Consider the following 12,802-nt stretch of genomic DNA (forward strand, 5'->3'; position numbering starts at 1 on the left):
TGAAGAGCTGGCATTGGACAGTGTCTTCCAGCTCCATTGATGTACTTTGTCCAATTTGGTTTTCTGTTCCACATGCCTTCCAGCAACGATCTGTAAGTAACCTAGCCTTAGCTGTCTGTGTTCTTGGGCATGGATTACACAATTTGAACAGCAGTCAAATTGGGGGCTTATGCAGTTAGAAAATACTTTTCCCCTAATGTCCTGAGAATGTTGTTCTTGGTAGTTTCAACCCTTTTATATAGAATGTGACCTATAGATAGGTTTAGATGATATTACCCTAAAGGATCTGTTTCCACAGGTAGAATCCGTCAAAGGAGAAGGCATTCATATCTAAGGTACTGACATTCCTTTTCAGCACTACCTTTTTTACAATATACTTCACTGCAGGGCTCTACTGCAGTTCATGACTATTAAAGCTGTAGCAAACTTCAAGTTGAAAATTATTGACGGTCCACTAAAATATTCTGGTTGAATGTGTTGTAAGCCTAGCTACCCCTTATTTCCATGGAACTACCATTACCTAAGTAGTAGATGCCTAGGCCTTTCTATTGGAAATAAACTCCAACAGCAACTGCAAATAACGGGGTCTCCAGCCCAGATGCCTTGGGTAATGCCAAGAAAGCCTGGTACAGTTTAAGTTGTGTATGGGCCCCTTCCCAAAACTAGTCAGTTCTTCTAACTGCCCCAGATGGGACTCTAGGAACATTGATTACTATATCACATTCCATTCCATTCTACTTTCACATAAGTCCATTTAATGCCCACTTGTTCCCCTTTGGAAATCACAGTGTGCTTTGTTGAAGAAACTAACTCTGCAACCTCCTCATGGCAAAAATAGACCTTTTGGTTCATTCTGTATAGCAGACACTATAGATCAAACCTGCCTCATTCTCTAGCTCATAGAATGATAATACTGTACTTTCTGTGTTCATTCAGGGAAATTTGTTTTGAAGCTGCTTAGGTGACATCAGACAAATAGACATCTTGCTCCTTTTTGACTCAGTATTTTTACATTGTGTTCCATTCCTAAGGCATTTTCTTCTTGAGCCAGCAGAAGATGACCTGAGGGACAGAAATGGGTTCTCAGGAAGGTTCATAAGACATAGATAGGATATTAGGGTGGAATTCAGTGGAGTAGAGGATGAGCTAGATATTCTGAGAGACAGTACCGATGCTGGATGCCTCCTTTGGAAGGCCCCATTGACGCTCTAGATTGAGTCCCATCCCACTACCAGTAATCATAGAGAATTTTCTGTGTGTCCAATTACTTCATTTGCTTCATAATTGGCCACAGATGAAATAATCACACTATAAACCCCTACAAAAACCACATCTGCATATTCTGGGGTGAGTGGCTTGTGTCAGTAAATGACTGCCATGATCCTTAATGCCAGATTTGCTGACCTTTCTTCTTTAGATCTGCCAGTTCCCTATTCCAGTCCTGGAAAGGCCTTCTATTACACCTTCTCAGGTCCTGACTCAGAAGTCCATAATAAAACCCAAGCTGCAGCACTACAGGGAACATAATACCACTCATTCAGCGACCCCTTCTCCCATTTGTGTCACCTACTTCCAGGAGTCACCCAATGAGGGCCAGCCTTTTTTTCCCCAATCTTAAAACTTTAGTAAATAAATTCAACTCCACACTATCCTCTGCTGTCAAATACCTTGCTCCTCTTTCTATAAATGCCCATTCCTTGCCAAACCCAAACTCTGCATCATTTGCTTCCTCCCCTCCTCATATACTGCTAAATGCAATGGGAGAAAGTCTGATAACTGAGCTGACTCTGTATACTATAAATTTATTTGATCTAATTTTAACTGGGTATACACATACACATACAATACACACACTCTATCTATCTATCTATAGATAGTGTATTTCTATATAGTATCTATCTATCTATCTATCTATCTATCTATCTATCTATCTATCTATCTATCTATCTATCTATCTATCTATATATGGTGTATTTCTTTCTTGAAGGACCTCATTACATTTCATAGGTTTAATTATTATTCCTATATAGATGTGTGTGTATAGCAAGAGAACAATCATTTTTACTTCCCTATCCCATTCCCCAAAGAAGCTTATCTGAAACTTCTTTCCACAAGCTTTCCCCTTTCCCTCTCAGCTGAGGACTTTCACTCTTGCTTTATTGAGAAAATTGGGGTCATTGCTCTCTAGTCTTCCCTTTGCATTTTAAAATTGATATCATCCCCCACTTGCTTCTTTCATTGAGTATCTGATAATGAAGAGGCCCTTGCCCTTGACAAGGCCAACCCCTTTACATGTAGCCTTGATTCCATTTTCTACCGCCTTCTCCAGGAGACTGCCTATCTAAATCTTTCCCTTTCTATCACTAATTTTCAATCTCTTACTATTCATTTGTTATTTCCATACTACTTTTAAATATATGTGTCCAAGTTCTTGATATCATTGGGAAAAAAAAAACTTTACTAGGCCCTACAATCTACTCAAGCTATCATTTTTTTCCTTTTCACCCTTTCTTAACCAGACTCTCAGAAAAAAGCTGTTATACCCATAACCTTTCATTCCTCTCCTCTGATCACTCTTCAGTCCTTTGCAAGTTGGCTTATGACCTCAAAACTCAACTGAAACTCTTTTTCCACCAATCAGCAATGACCTCTTAATTATTGAATGTGATGATCTTTTGTCAGCATTCATCCTTCTTTATCTCCCTAATGCATTTGACACTATTGACTATGCTTTCATCCTAGGAATTCTTTCTTCTCTGGTTTTTCAATATTTAGAATAGTGTAGTGAATAGCTTCCTGGGCATGGAGTCAAAAAGAAGTGGGTTTTAATGCTACTTCAGATATTACTAGGTATTTGACCATAAGTAAAAATCACAACCTCCTTATGCCTCAGTTTCCTCATCCACAAAATGAATGGGGTAGGACTCCATGGCCTCTAAGGTCCCATCTCAATTTAAGGTCCTATCTATAGTTATATGTTATGGTACTCTTTCCTGCTTCTCCTCCTTCCTGTCTGATCATTCCTTAATCTTTTTTTCTGTCCCATCTTCTATGTCTCATTCCCTGACTATAAGTACACTTCAACCTCTGCACTAGATCCCCTTTTCTCTCTCTATGTTTCTTTCTTCCTTGAAAGACCTGATTATATTTCATAGGTTTATTATTCCTATCTAGATGACTTCCAGATCTCTGTCTCTCTGTCTTTCTCTCTCTCTCTCTCTCTCTCTCTCTCTCTCTCTCTCTCTCTCTCTCTCTCTCTCTCTCTCTCTCTCTCTCTCTCTCTCTCTCTCTCCAGGCTCACATCATCAATTACCTATTGGACATTTCAAACTAAATATTGCAGAGATATCACCAACTCAATATGTCCAAAGTTAAACTCACTGTATCCTTTCCAGACTCTATCCTCTATTGAAATTTTTCTCTGTCTATTTAGTGCATCCCATTCCTTCAGTGAGTAAACATTTACTAAGCACCTGTTATGTACCAACATCCCAGGTTGGTCACCTTACTATTATCCTCTGCTCCTCTCACTCACAGTCTTCTAATTTTGCATCACTCCACATACCCAATTGGTTGCCAAATATCCTAGGTTCTATTTCTAACACCTCTTAAATATGACCCAATTCTCCACTAAGAAAGCTGATCTGGTCACCAGTCAAATTGGGGACTTATGCAGTTAGAAAATACTTTTCCCATAATGTCATTCAAGACATAATCACTTGTTGCCTAGACTTTTAGAACTAATTAATCTTCCTTTCTAGTCTCCCTTCTACAAAATTACTACAGTAATTTTCCTTAAGCAGAGAACTGAACATGCCACTCTCAAGCTCAATAGATCTCAATGGCTCCTTTTTGTCTCTAGAATAAAACATAATCTAATATGTTTGGTTTGTAAAGCTCTTTATGATCTAGGTCCAACCTTTAGTTTTTGTATAATACCTTTCTTCCTTTTCTGCATTCTTTAGTCTACTAAAATAGCCTTTTCTCTGTTCCTCATACAAGGTTTTTCAGCTCTGTGCCTTCACATTAGTCATGTCTGATGCCTAGAATACATTTTCTTCCATCCTGCTTCATGAAATTCCTTACTTTTAAAAATTCAACTCAAGAACTATCTGTAAAATTAAGAATTTTATAATCTCCCCAATCTCTAGTGCCCTTCTTCCCTAAATGTTAAGTATCTCTTTCCAGACATCTCCTCACCATGCTGCCTAAACTCTAGCCACGATGTTTGTCTCCCCTCTACCTCCATTGCAGCCTTGAGCTCTATCCCTGATTTCCCTGGCTGTGATAAGTGGGATTTTACATTATCTCACTTAGAACCATGTCTCAAACTTGACTTGTACTTTAGGAAAATCATTTTGGCAGTTGAGTGGAGTAGGAAAAGACTTGAGACAGGGGAACCAAACAAAATGCTATTATTATAGTTCAGGAGTGAGGTGATAAGGGATTGGTAGATGTGTTATTGAAGTGATGAGTAATATGAAAGATTCTGTGAAGGTAGAAAAAACAATGCTTTATAATGTATTGGACATATGGAGTAGGTGTGATTAAGGAATCAGGGATGACCCCAAGATTGTGGGCCTGAGTGTCTGGAAGAATAGTGGTTCCTACATAGTAAAAAGGAAGTTGGGAAATGGGGAGAAGTTTGGGGAGAGATAATCATTACTATTTTGGAAATGTCAAGTTTGGGATGACTATTGGGCATCCTATCAGCAACCTAGGTGGCACAGTGGATAAAGAGTTGGGCTTGGAGTCAGGAAGATTCATTTTCCTGACTTCAAATCTGACCTCATACACTTACTAGCTGTGTGACCCTGGGCAAGCCACTTAACCCTGTTTGCCTCAGTTTCTTCATTTGCAAAATCAGCTGGAGAAGCAAATGTAAAACCACTCCAGTATCTCTGCTGAGAAAACCCCAAACGGAGTCATGAAGAGTTGGACACAGCTGAAATAACTGACAAAAAAAGAGGTGAAAAGAGTTATCAACAATTTTGAATATAATAAAAGGTCATTAGACTTGGCAGTTTAGAGATCATTGGTAAATTTATATAAAGCAGTTTCAGTTGAATGATGAAGCTGGAAGTCATATTGCAGAAAGTTTAGAAGCAAATACAGACTAAGTAGAGACACTGTATGTATATAGCTTTCTCAAGGAGTTTAGCTGAAAAGGAGAGGAGAGGCAGAATAGTAGCTAGTAAGGATAATAAGATCAAGTAAGGGTGGTTTTATTTTGTTTTCTTTTGCTTTAAAATTGGGAAGAAATGGTCATTCTTTTAGTCAATAGGTAAGGAGCTATTAGATAGGGAAATACTGACAATTAGAGAGACATTGGCCTCCCTTACAAAGTACAAATAAAAATACTTTTTAATGATGAACTCATTGGGTTATTTTGAAGGATCAGATTAGATTCTATGTAAAAAAGTGAATTAAAAGCTATAAAATTCTGTATCATTAAGGGGATTAACTTCTTTTCACATGTCCTTTAACTTCTATAGCTTATGTATAATTTTATTAATTGTTTCTAGTATATAATTAGCAACGTATTATATACTGGCTTATTCCCTGATGTTTCAGGTTTTCATATATGGAGAAAATAGCCACAGCATGTCATTCTTTTTTTTTTTTTAAGCAATTGGGGTTAAGTAACTTGCTCAAGGTTACATGGCCAGTTATTTCTGGGTGTGGTGCTGAGTATCCGAGCCCGGATTTGATCCAGGTCATCCCGACACTGGAGCTGGGGCTCTTGCTCGCTGAGCCACCTGGCCGCCCCTAAGCAATTGGGGTTAAGTAACTTGCTCAAGGTTACACGGCCAGGTGTTTCTGGGTGGGTGCTAAGTGTCTGAGCCTGGGATTCGATCTCCAGGTCTTCTCAACACTGGAGCCGGTGCTCTTACTCGCGGTGCTACCTGGCCGCCCCACAGCATGGCATTCTTGAATCAAAACTGAGTGAAGAAAACAATTAATAAAGTTTGTCAAACTGAATTTGTACATGAACTCTGCCCTATTCTAGAGAGTGCCAATCACCATGTATTGTTCTAATCCAGTACCGAAATTGTACTTGTGGGACCAAACAGTAGGAGTTGTGGGAAGAAAAACCATGGAAGGGAATTAGGTTCTATTTTCTTCTTTAAAAATATTTTATGGATATCTGTTGTTTTATGCCATTGTAATTTCTTAAAATATTTCACTCCTGTCCTATTCCTCTCTGAATTGAACCTTACCTTTTGACAAAGAAAAAAAAATATTCAAAAAATCAAAGCAAAACAAAACAAAACAAAACAACAAAAACCAACTGACACAGTGACCACATCTGACATTGAAAACATTATGCCCTTTCGGTGTCCCACCTTTTCCACATTGAGCAAAGGTCATTTCATTAGCTATTCTCATTCCTTGTGTTTTTATCTAGAGTTCAAAATTCTTTTGATACACTTCATTTAAAGAATTATATTTATCATTTATATTGTTCTTTTGATTCTGTTTATTTGCTCCATTTCATTTTATCATGTGAAACCACCCATTTATCTGCATTCCACATATTCTTCATTTGTTACTATACAATGATATTCTTTCCCATGCTGGCTTAAGCTGACCAGCATTCAATGATAAGTTCTGGAAGAAGGGACCAAGTCATCTAGGAAATGGAGAACCAAGGAAGATTAAGACTTCCTTCTGGCAGTATCATAAGGATTAAATGATGAGTCATTTTTTACTTTCTGTATTTCCTTTTTCTTGTTTTTTCATTTGAATGTGTCTCTCTGGCGCTTAACAGTAAAACAACAGAATGAAGAACTATACAAACAAAAACCTGAGGTGGATTGTGTGAGTTTTCTAGAGGGTAAAACAAAGATGAGATGTAGAGAGCTCTTGGCATCTCCCAAAGGCTAAGTAGGGTAGAGTAAGCCCAATCCATAGAAAACCAGTCCTACTTCTGGTGAAAGTCAGAAACTAGAGAGGAGGAAGTATTAGCAAACCAAATATGGGAACTTTGGAAAAGAAATATTGGGGTCATGAAATGCCATAGCTCTATGGAGGCCCTAGATCTTGTCTCCTGAGTCATATCTATCTATAGGATTCTGATCTTAGATACCTTTATATCACTAATAATACTCAACTCAGTGTATTCACAGTAGGTGATATTGACTTTTATTTTATAATTTATTAGCTTAAATAAGGAGAGACAAAGGGAAAGTGCTCTTTGAAATTGATGTGTTTGATAGGGGTTGAGTTTAGATCACCACTCTAGGAATTTGGAGAGAGATGTGATTAGGAGTGAATTTATGTGCTTAGTGAATATACTAGGGATTCTCCCCTTAGCAGAGAGAAAAAGGAAAAGGATCTCCAGGAGAAGGAAGCAGATGTAGTCTTTCTGCAAGTTTTTGTGGTCAAGATGAGGTCAGGAAAGGTGGATCTGAGAGATATTATTGTACCTGTCTTGCTTATGTGATGGCCAGACAAAATTTAAGTACTGAAACACTGGGACCATGATAATTCAAACATCTGAATCAATGAATGGAGGAAGATGAAGGGAAAATTCCCAGATGTGTGTAAGGGTTATGGGATTTAAAGATCTTCCATACCCCATTGGACTTGCTGACGTAGCAGGAAGGGGCGGAGCAAGAGGAAGCGGAAGCCAAGCTAGAGTTCCTGTGGTGGCTAGCAGTGGCAGCCACAGCGGCAGCAGCAGCAGAGGCAGCGGTGGCAGCGCGAAGCCCTTTTTGAGTCAGCCAGAATTTCTGCTAAGGACTCCTGCTGAGGACTGCCAGGGGCCGGAGCTGCTGGGAGCACGCTTCCTGGACACTGGGTGGTTGCTGTGAGTGGGGAGAGGAGGACCTTTGCCTGAGGTAGCCTGTTCTGTTTTAAAGGCTTGAGAATGTGGCTGCTTTCTACTTTATCTACATGTGCCAATGTCATAACTACTTTGATGGCTTTCACTTTCTGGTTTTGGTACTCAGTCTTTTGGTATTTTAATTAATTTTCTAGCTTATTCCCCCATATGTCAAGCATGATGTATTTTGTGATGGATAATTATATCAGCATATCTGTAATTTCCATAGGCATTGTGAGTATGGCATTGCTGATACAATGTGCCACGGAGAGAAGCAGGAATGGAAACACTGAAAATGCTTGCCTTCTTACTAGAGCCAAGGACACAATACTAGTTGAACCATCAAGATGATACCATAGAAGCACAGGAACCAAAAAGATCAAGGACCGGATTACATTGAATACAGTTTGAAGGACTTAGATACTCTGGCAGCATGCCCTTTTATGGCACGTGCCAGACACACTGGCTTCTGTTCCATAAGGGGAAGAGTACTGTCAAAATGCTACAAGTACATGCTGTGAAAAGAAACATTAGTATTTGGCTAGACTGAGAATATGAGTGAAAGATGAGGTGTCAAATGCTGCTAAATGTGGGGCCTTGACAACTGACTGGTATAGGTCCTGCATTTCCCAAGATACAGAACCACTTGGCATAGAGCAAAAAAATCCCTGAAGAGAAATGGTAATTGACATAAATCTGGAAATATTACTGAATTAAATATACATAGCATTCTCAGCTAAGATTAATGAGCGACACAATTGCAACTAATTTCTGAAGGGTGTTAATATGAAGGAGGAAGCATCATTATTTAGCACCATACCAATAAATAATTAGGACTAATGGTATGCAATTAAGAAAGAGGGAAATGCAGTCACAATATCAAGAAAGTTCCTTCTATGATGACAACATCTATTAAACTATGACATTCTTTCAGGGAAAACTATTGGAATATATTATTAGAGGGAATTTGTGTATAACATAGATGTAAAAAATAACAAGTAGGTGATATTCCCATAGTGGAAGGAAATCTGTAGAGGGCTGAGTAGGCCTTTTCTTCCATCATTGATTTATGTAATCCTTTGAGTCTTATGTTTTGAGTAGGGAATCAAAGGTCAGGCTTTCTTGCAGACATGTCTAACTCCCTTTCTCATTCATGCACGAAGCCAAGAAAATTTCGATGTGCCTTTCTGTGTATGTAAAGTAGAAAGAAAAGCATTTATCTTAAAATCGATCCAAGCAATATACCAATGGCTATTAAATGCTTTGAGGTTGTTTCAATATTTCTATAGTATAAAAATTACAAGGAGCCTACTCTGCAGCTAATTAGGGCTGCTAGTATCCATTTAAAAAATCTAAAACAATTTTTGGAATTAAAAGCATATGATATTAAATAGGGATCTGTTGCTGAGCACAAGAAGGGTACAGGAGAGTACCTAGACATAGCTTTGAAAACCCAAAAGTACTAAAAACTGAAATGGCAATAGAATATTTGAATCACATTAAGGGATAGAATTCAGGACATTAAGTGGGAAGCTTGCTGGTTTGGAGAAAAGGGCAAAGGGAATTGGATAGTAATTTTTTATAGACCACTTTACAATGTCAATGTTCTAATTCAGTCCTACCATCTTAATAAGGTGTCTGTGCATAGAGCTGCTTTGTGTCCATTTTAATTGCAGAAAGAACATAAATTTAAAAGAATAGTGGATGTTTCTATTTTAAGACTCCTTAGATTTGTGAACTTTAAAACAGACATCCTTTCTTACTTTCCTTGGATCATTAAATATGATAATAACCAATCAATTAATCAATCAATTAATATTTATAAAGTCCTTTCTATATTCCAGGCATTGGGCTTTGGATTTGGAAATTGAAATTTTAAAAAAATTGTCCTTTCCCTCAAGGAGTCTACATTCTAACTGGAGACACACATACTATACAGTCTCTTTCTTTCTCTGTGGACATACACACACATACATGTATAAATAAATGTATATATGTGTGCATCTATATGACCCTAGTGAGGACCAAACTAGTTTAAAATGTAATTGGAAAAACAGACATACATTTTAAACTGGTTTGGGCCTCACTAGGGCCATACTATTGTAAAACACACGGGGCCCATAGGCCATGAGTTTGATACTTCTCTTCTATCAAAAACCTTTCCCAATCCCTCTTAATCCTAGTGCCTTCCCTCTTTTAATTAATTCTTATTTATCCTGCATATAGCTTGTTTGTACATATATGTCTTTTACCTCTTTTTGTATCCTTATTTCTTAGCATAGTGCCTCCTAGATAGGAGGCACTTAAATGTTTATTGACTGACTGACAGACTAATCCTGCCTATAATGCTAATAAATATCTATTGGCACTTAATTTCTCTGATAATGTGTTCTCTTATGAAAATTTGTATTAATAATATATGTGCTACCTTTGAGGGTGGCTATCTGGAAAGTTCTTTATAAAGATTAAAATGCTGTAGAAATGTGAATTATTAGTTTGTTAACACAAATTAATTGATCACATCACTGTTAGAGAACAGAGTTCTGAGCAAATAATATATAAAATGGGTCACTTTTAATGAGGTAAGTGGAAAGGGTGAAAAGTGTTGAGCATATATGGCTACTTAGGGGGTACAAACTCATGTGAGGGCTGGAGAGCAGAAGGAATATACATTTCCTCATTTCTAAAGCAGAGATAATATTATTTGACCTGAATGACTTGTGGCATTGTTGTTTATAGCTAACAAAATATATCACTACTTCTTTTGGTTCCATTCTCAATGATATGGGTATGCCCTCTAATGGCATAGATTGGAACCTGTCTATACCTACTAATATTCATATCTCTTGTACATGTCTTCTCATAAACTTTTCACAGGTTGTTTCAAAAGATTGTCTCTTGATGTTATGCAGGTATCGGTACAACGATAGGGACGCCTGTTGATCATAAGCTTCTTTTCTTATTTTATTTTATATCTTCAGGATGATAACATTCATCTCACCTACATGAAAGCTGATTTTCATACTGTTTTATAATCTATGTTCACCATGTATCTCTTCATTATCTTTTGAGTATAAATTTCCTTCCTTAGAGATTGGACCATGTTTCATATTGTTGTGCAATCATCTCAGTTGAGTCTGATCTAACTCTTTGTGACTCCATTTGGCGTTTTCTTGGCAAAGATCATGAAGTGGTTTGTTATTTCCTTCCCTATATCATTTTACATATGAGAAAACTGAGGCAAACAGGATTTAGTGACTTGCCCAGGGTCACACAGCTACTAAGTATCTGAGGTTGGATTTGAACTCAGTTCTTCCTGATTCTAAGCCTTGCCCATAGATGCACTGTACCACCTAGCTGCCCAATGTTTCATAGCTGTGTAGAATTCTGAAAAAATATTGATATTAGAAAATTGATTTTTGTTTCAGAAAGAGCTTGGTATGATACAGTTGAGGAATTATTACTTAAATACTATTTGCAAAAGTGGCAAATTTTTCAAAAGAACAGTAAGATGTTGCTCCTTCTCATTAGGATGGTTCTATTGATTAAAAGGGGTAGATAAAAAGCTAATTGTGTGAAAAATAGAGTAGCCCCACAGAGAAAAAAAAAGAATAAATATGTATGAAATATCTTTTTTTCCAATATTTATTTTCTATGTGACTGACACCAGGGCTTCATGTTGAAAGTTGGGAAGCTCTGATACCTAGAACTTTGTGGTGACTGAGGCAGTTGTATGTTGCCTTTTTGTGGCTTGGTTGACAGAAGAGTGGATTGTGGTTTCTCACCATAAGATGGAGGTGAGTCGTTTCACACATTGCTTTGAAGATGTAAGATTGGTCAAGATCAGACCTCTGAATCAGTCTGAGAGGAGTTCTCAGAGCTGGGCCTAAAGAGTGACCTCATAACAGAGTCACAAGGCCTTAAAATCTGTTCTGTCAATTTCTACTTGGAAGAGCTGAATGGTAAAAACGAGAACAACTTTGTTGCTTGAAGGGCATGATTGGAGAAGAAGCATTGCTGCTTAGATGGACTTAATGAATAGAAACTTTTTTTCTGCTTGGAAGAACTAAATGAAAGGAATAGATTTTCTCTTTCCTTTTCCTGGCATTGCCATCTACTGCATGAAAGGTTTGAATGGGCAGAAATCTTGGCTACTTGGAAGAGATGCCTGGAAGAAAATTTTACCCTTGTACTAGCTGAGAAGTGGAAATCTCGCATATCAGCTAGAAAGACATGAGTACAAATCTAACCTCAGACATTTTACTGTCTGTGTGACTCTGGAAAAGTCATATAACATCTGTTTGCTTCAGTTGCCTCAACTGTAAAATAGAGATAATAATAGCATCTACTTGCCAGGGCTGTTTTGAGTATAAAATAATATAATATTTTTAAAGTGATTTGTACAATGTCTGGCGTGAAGTAGGTACTTAATGAATTTTTCCTTCCTTCTTCTCTCCTCTTTTCCTTCTTTTCTTCCCCCCATTCCTTTCCTTCTATCACTGTCTTTTCCTTTTTCCCTACTTTTTATCCTTCTTTCTTCCTTCCTCCTATTCTCCCCTTCCTTCCTCCCTTTGTTCTTTCCTCTCTCTATCCATTCTTTTCTCCTTCCTCCTTGCTACCTCCTCTCTTCCTCTCTCTCTCCCTTCATCCCTCTCTTCCCTTCTCCTTTCCCTTCACTTTCCCTCCCTTCCTCTGATTCTCTTTTGCTCAGCTGCCAACCAAACAGGTTACTATAAAGCATAATTAGTAATAGATTCTTCTGATTGAAGTAGAATTATTATAATTTAGAATATTTCATGGAAACATACATTATTATCTACTCTTAATTAGAAATAAATTATATAATATTAAATAATTATTAAAATATAATAAAGTAATGTGAAATTAAGGAACTATAAATAGATTTACAGAATCTTGGAAGTGCAAGGGACCTTATAAAGTCCTCCAGTCCAACCTGATAAAGAATTAAGATAT

Source organism: Petaurus breviceps, unplaced genomic scaffold, assembly GCF_028583685.1.
Source record: "Petaurus breviceps papuanus isolate PSGF00001 unplaced genomic scaffold, PetGlider_PUasm1.0 90895, whole genome shotgun sequence".
NCBI lineage: Eukaryota > Metazoa > Chordata > Mammalia > Diprotodontia > Petauridae > Petaurus > Petaurus breviceps.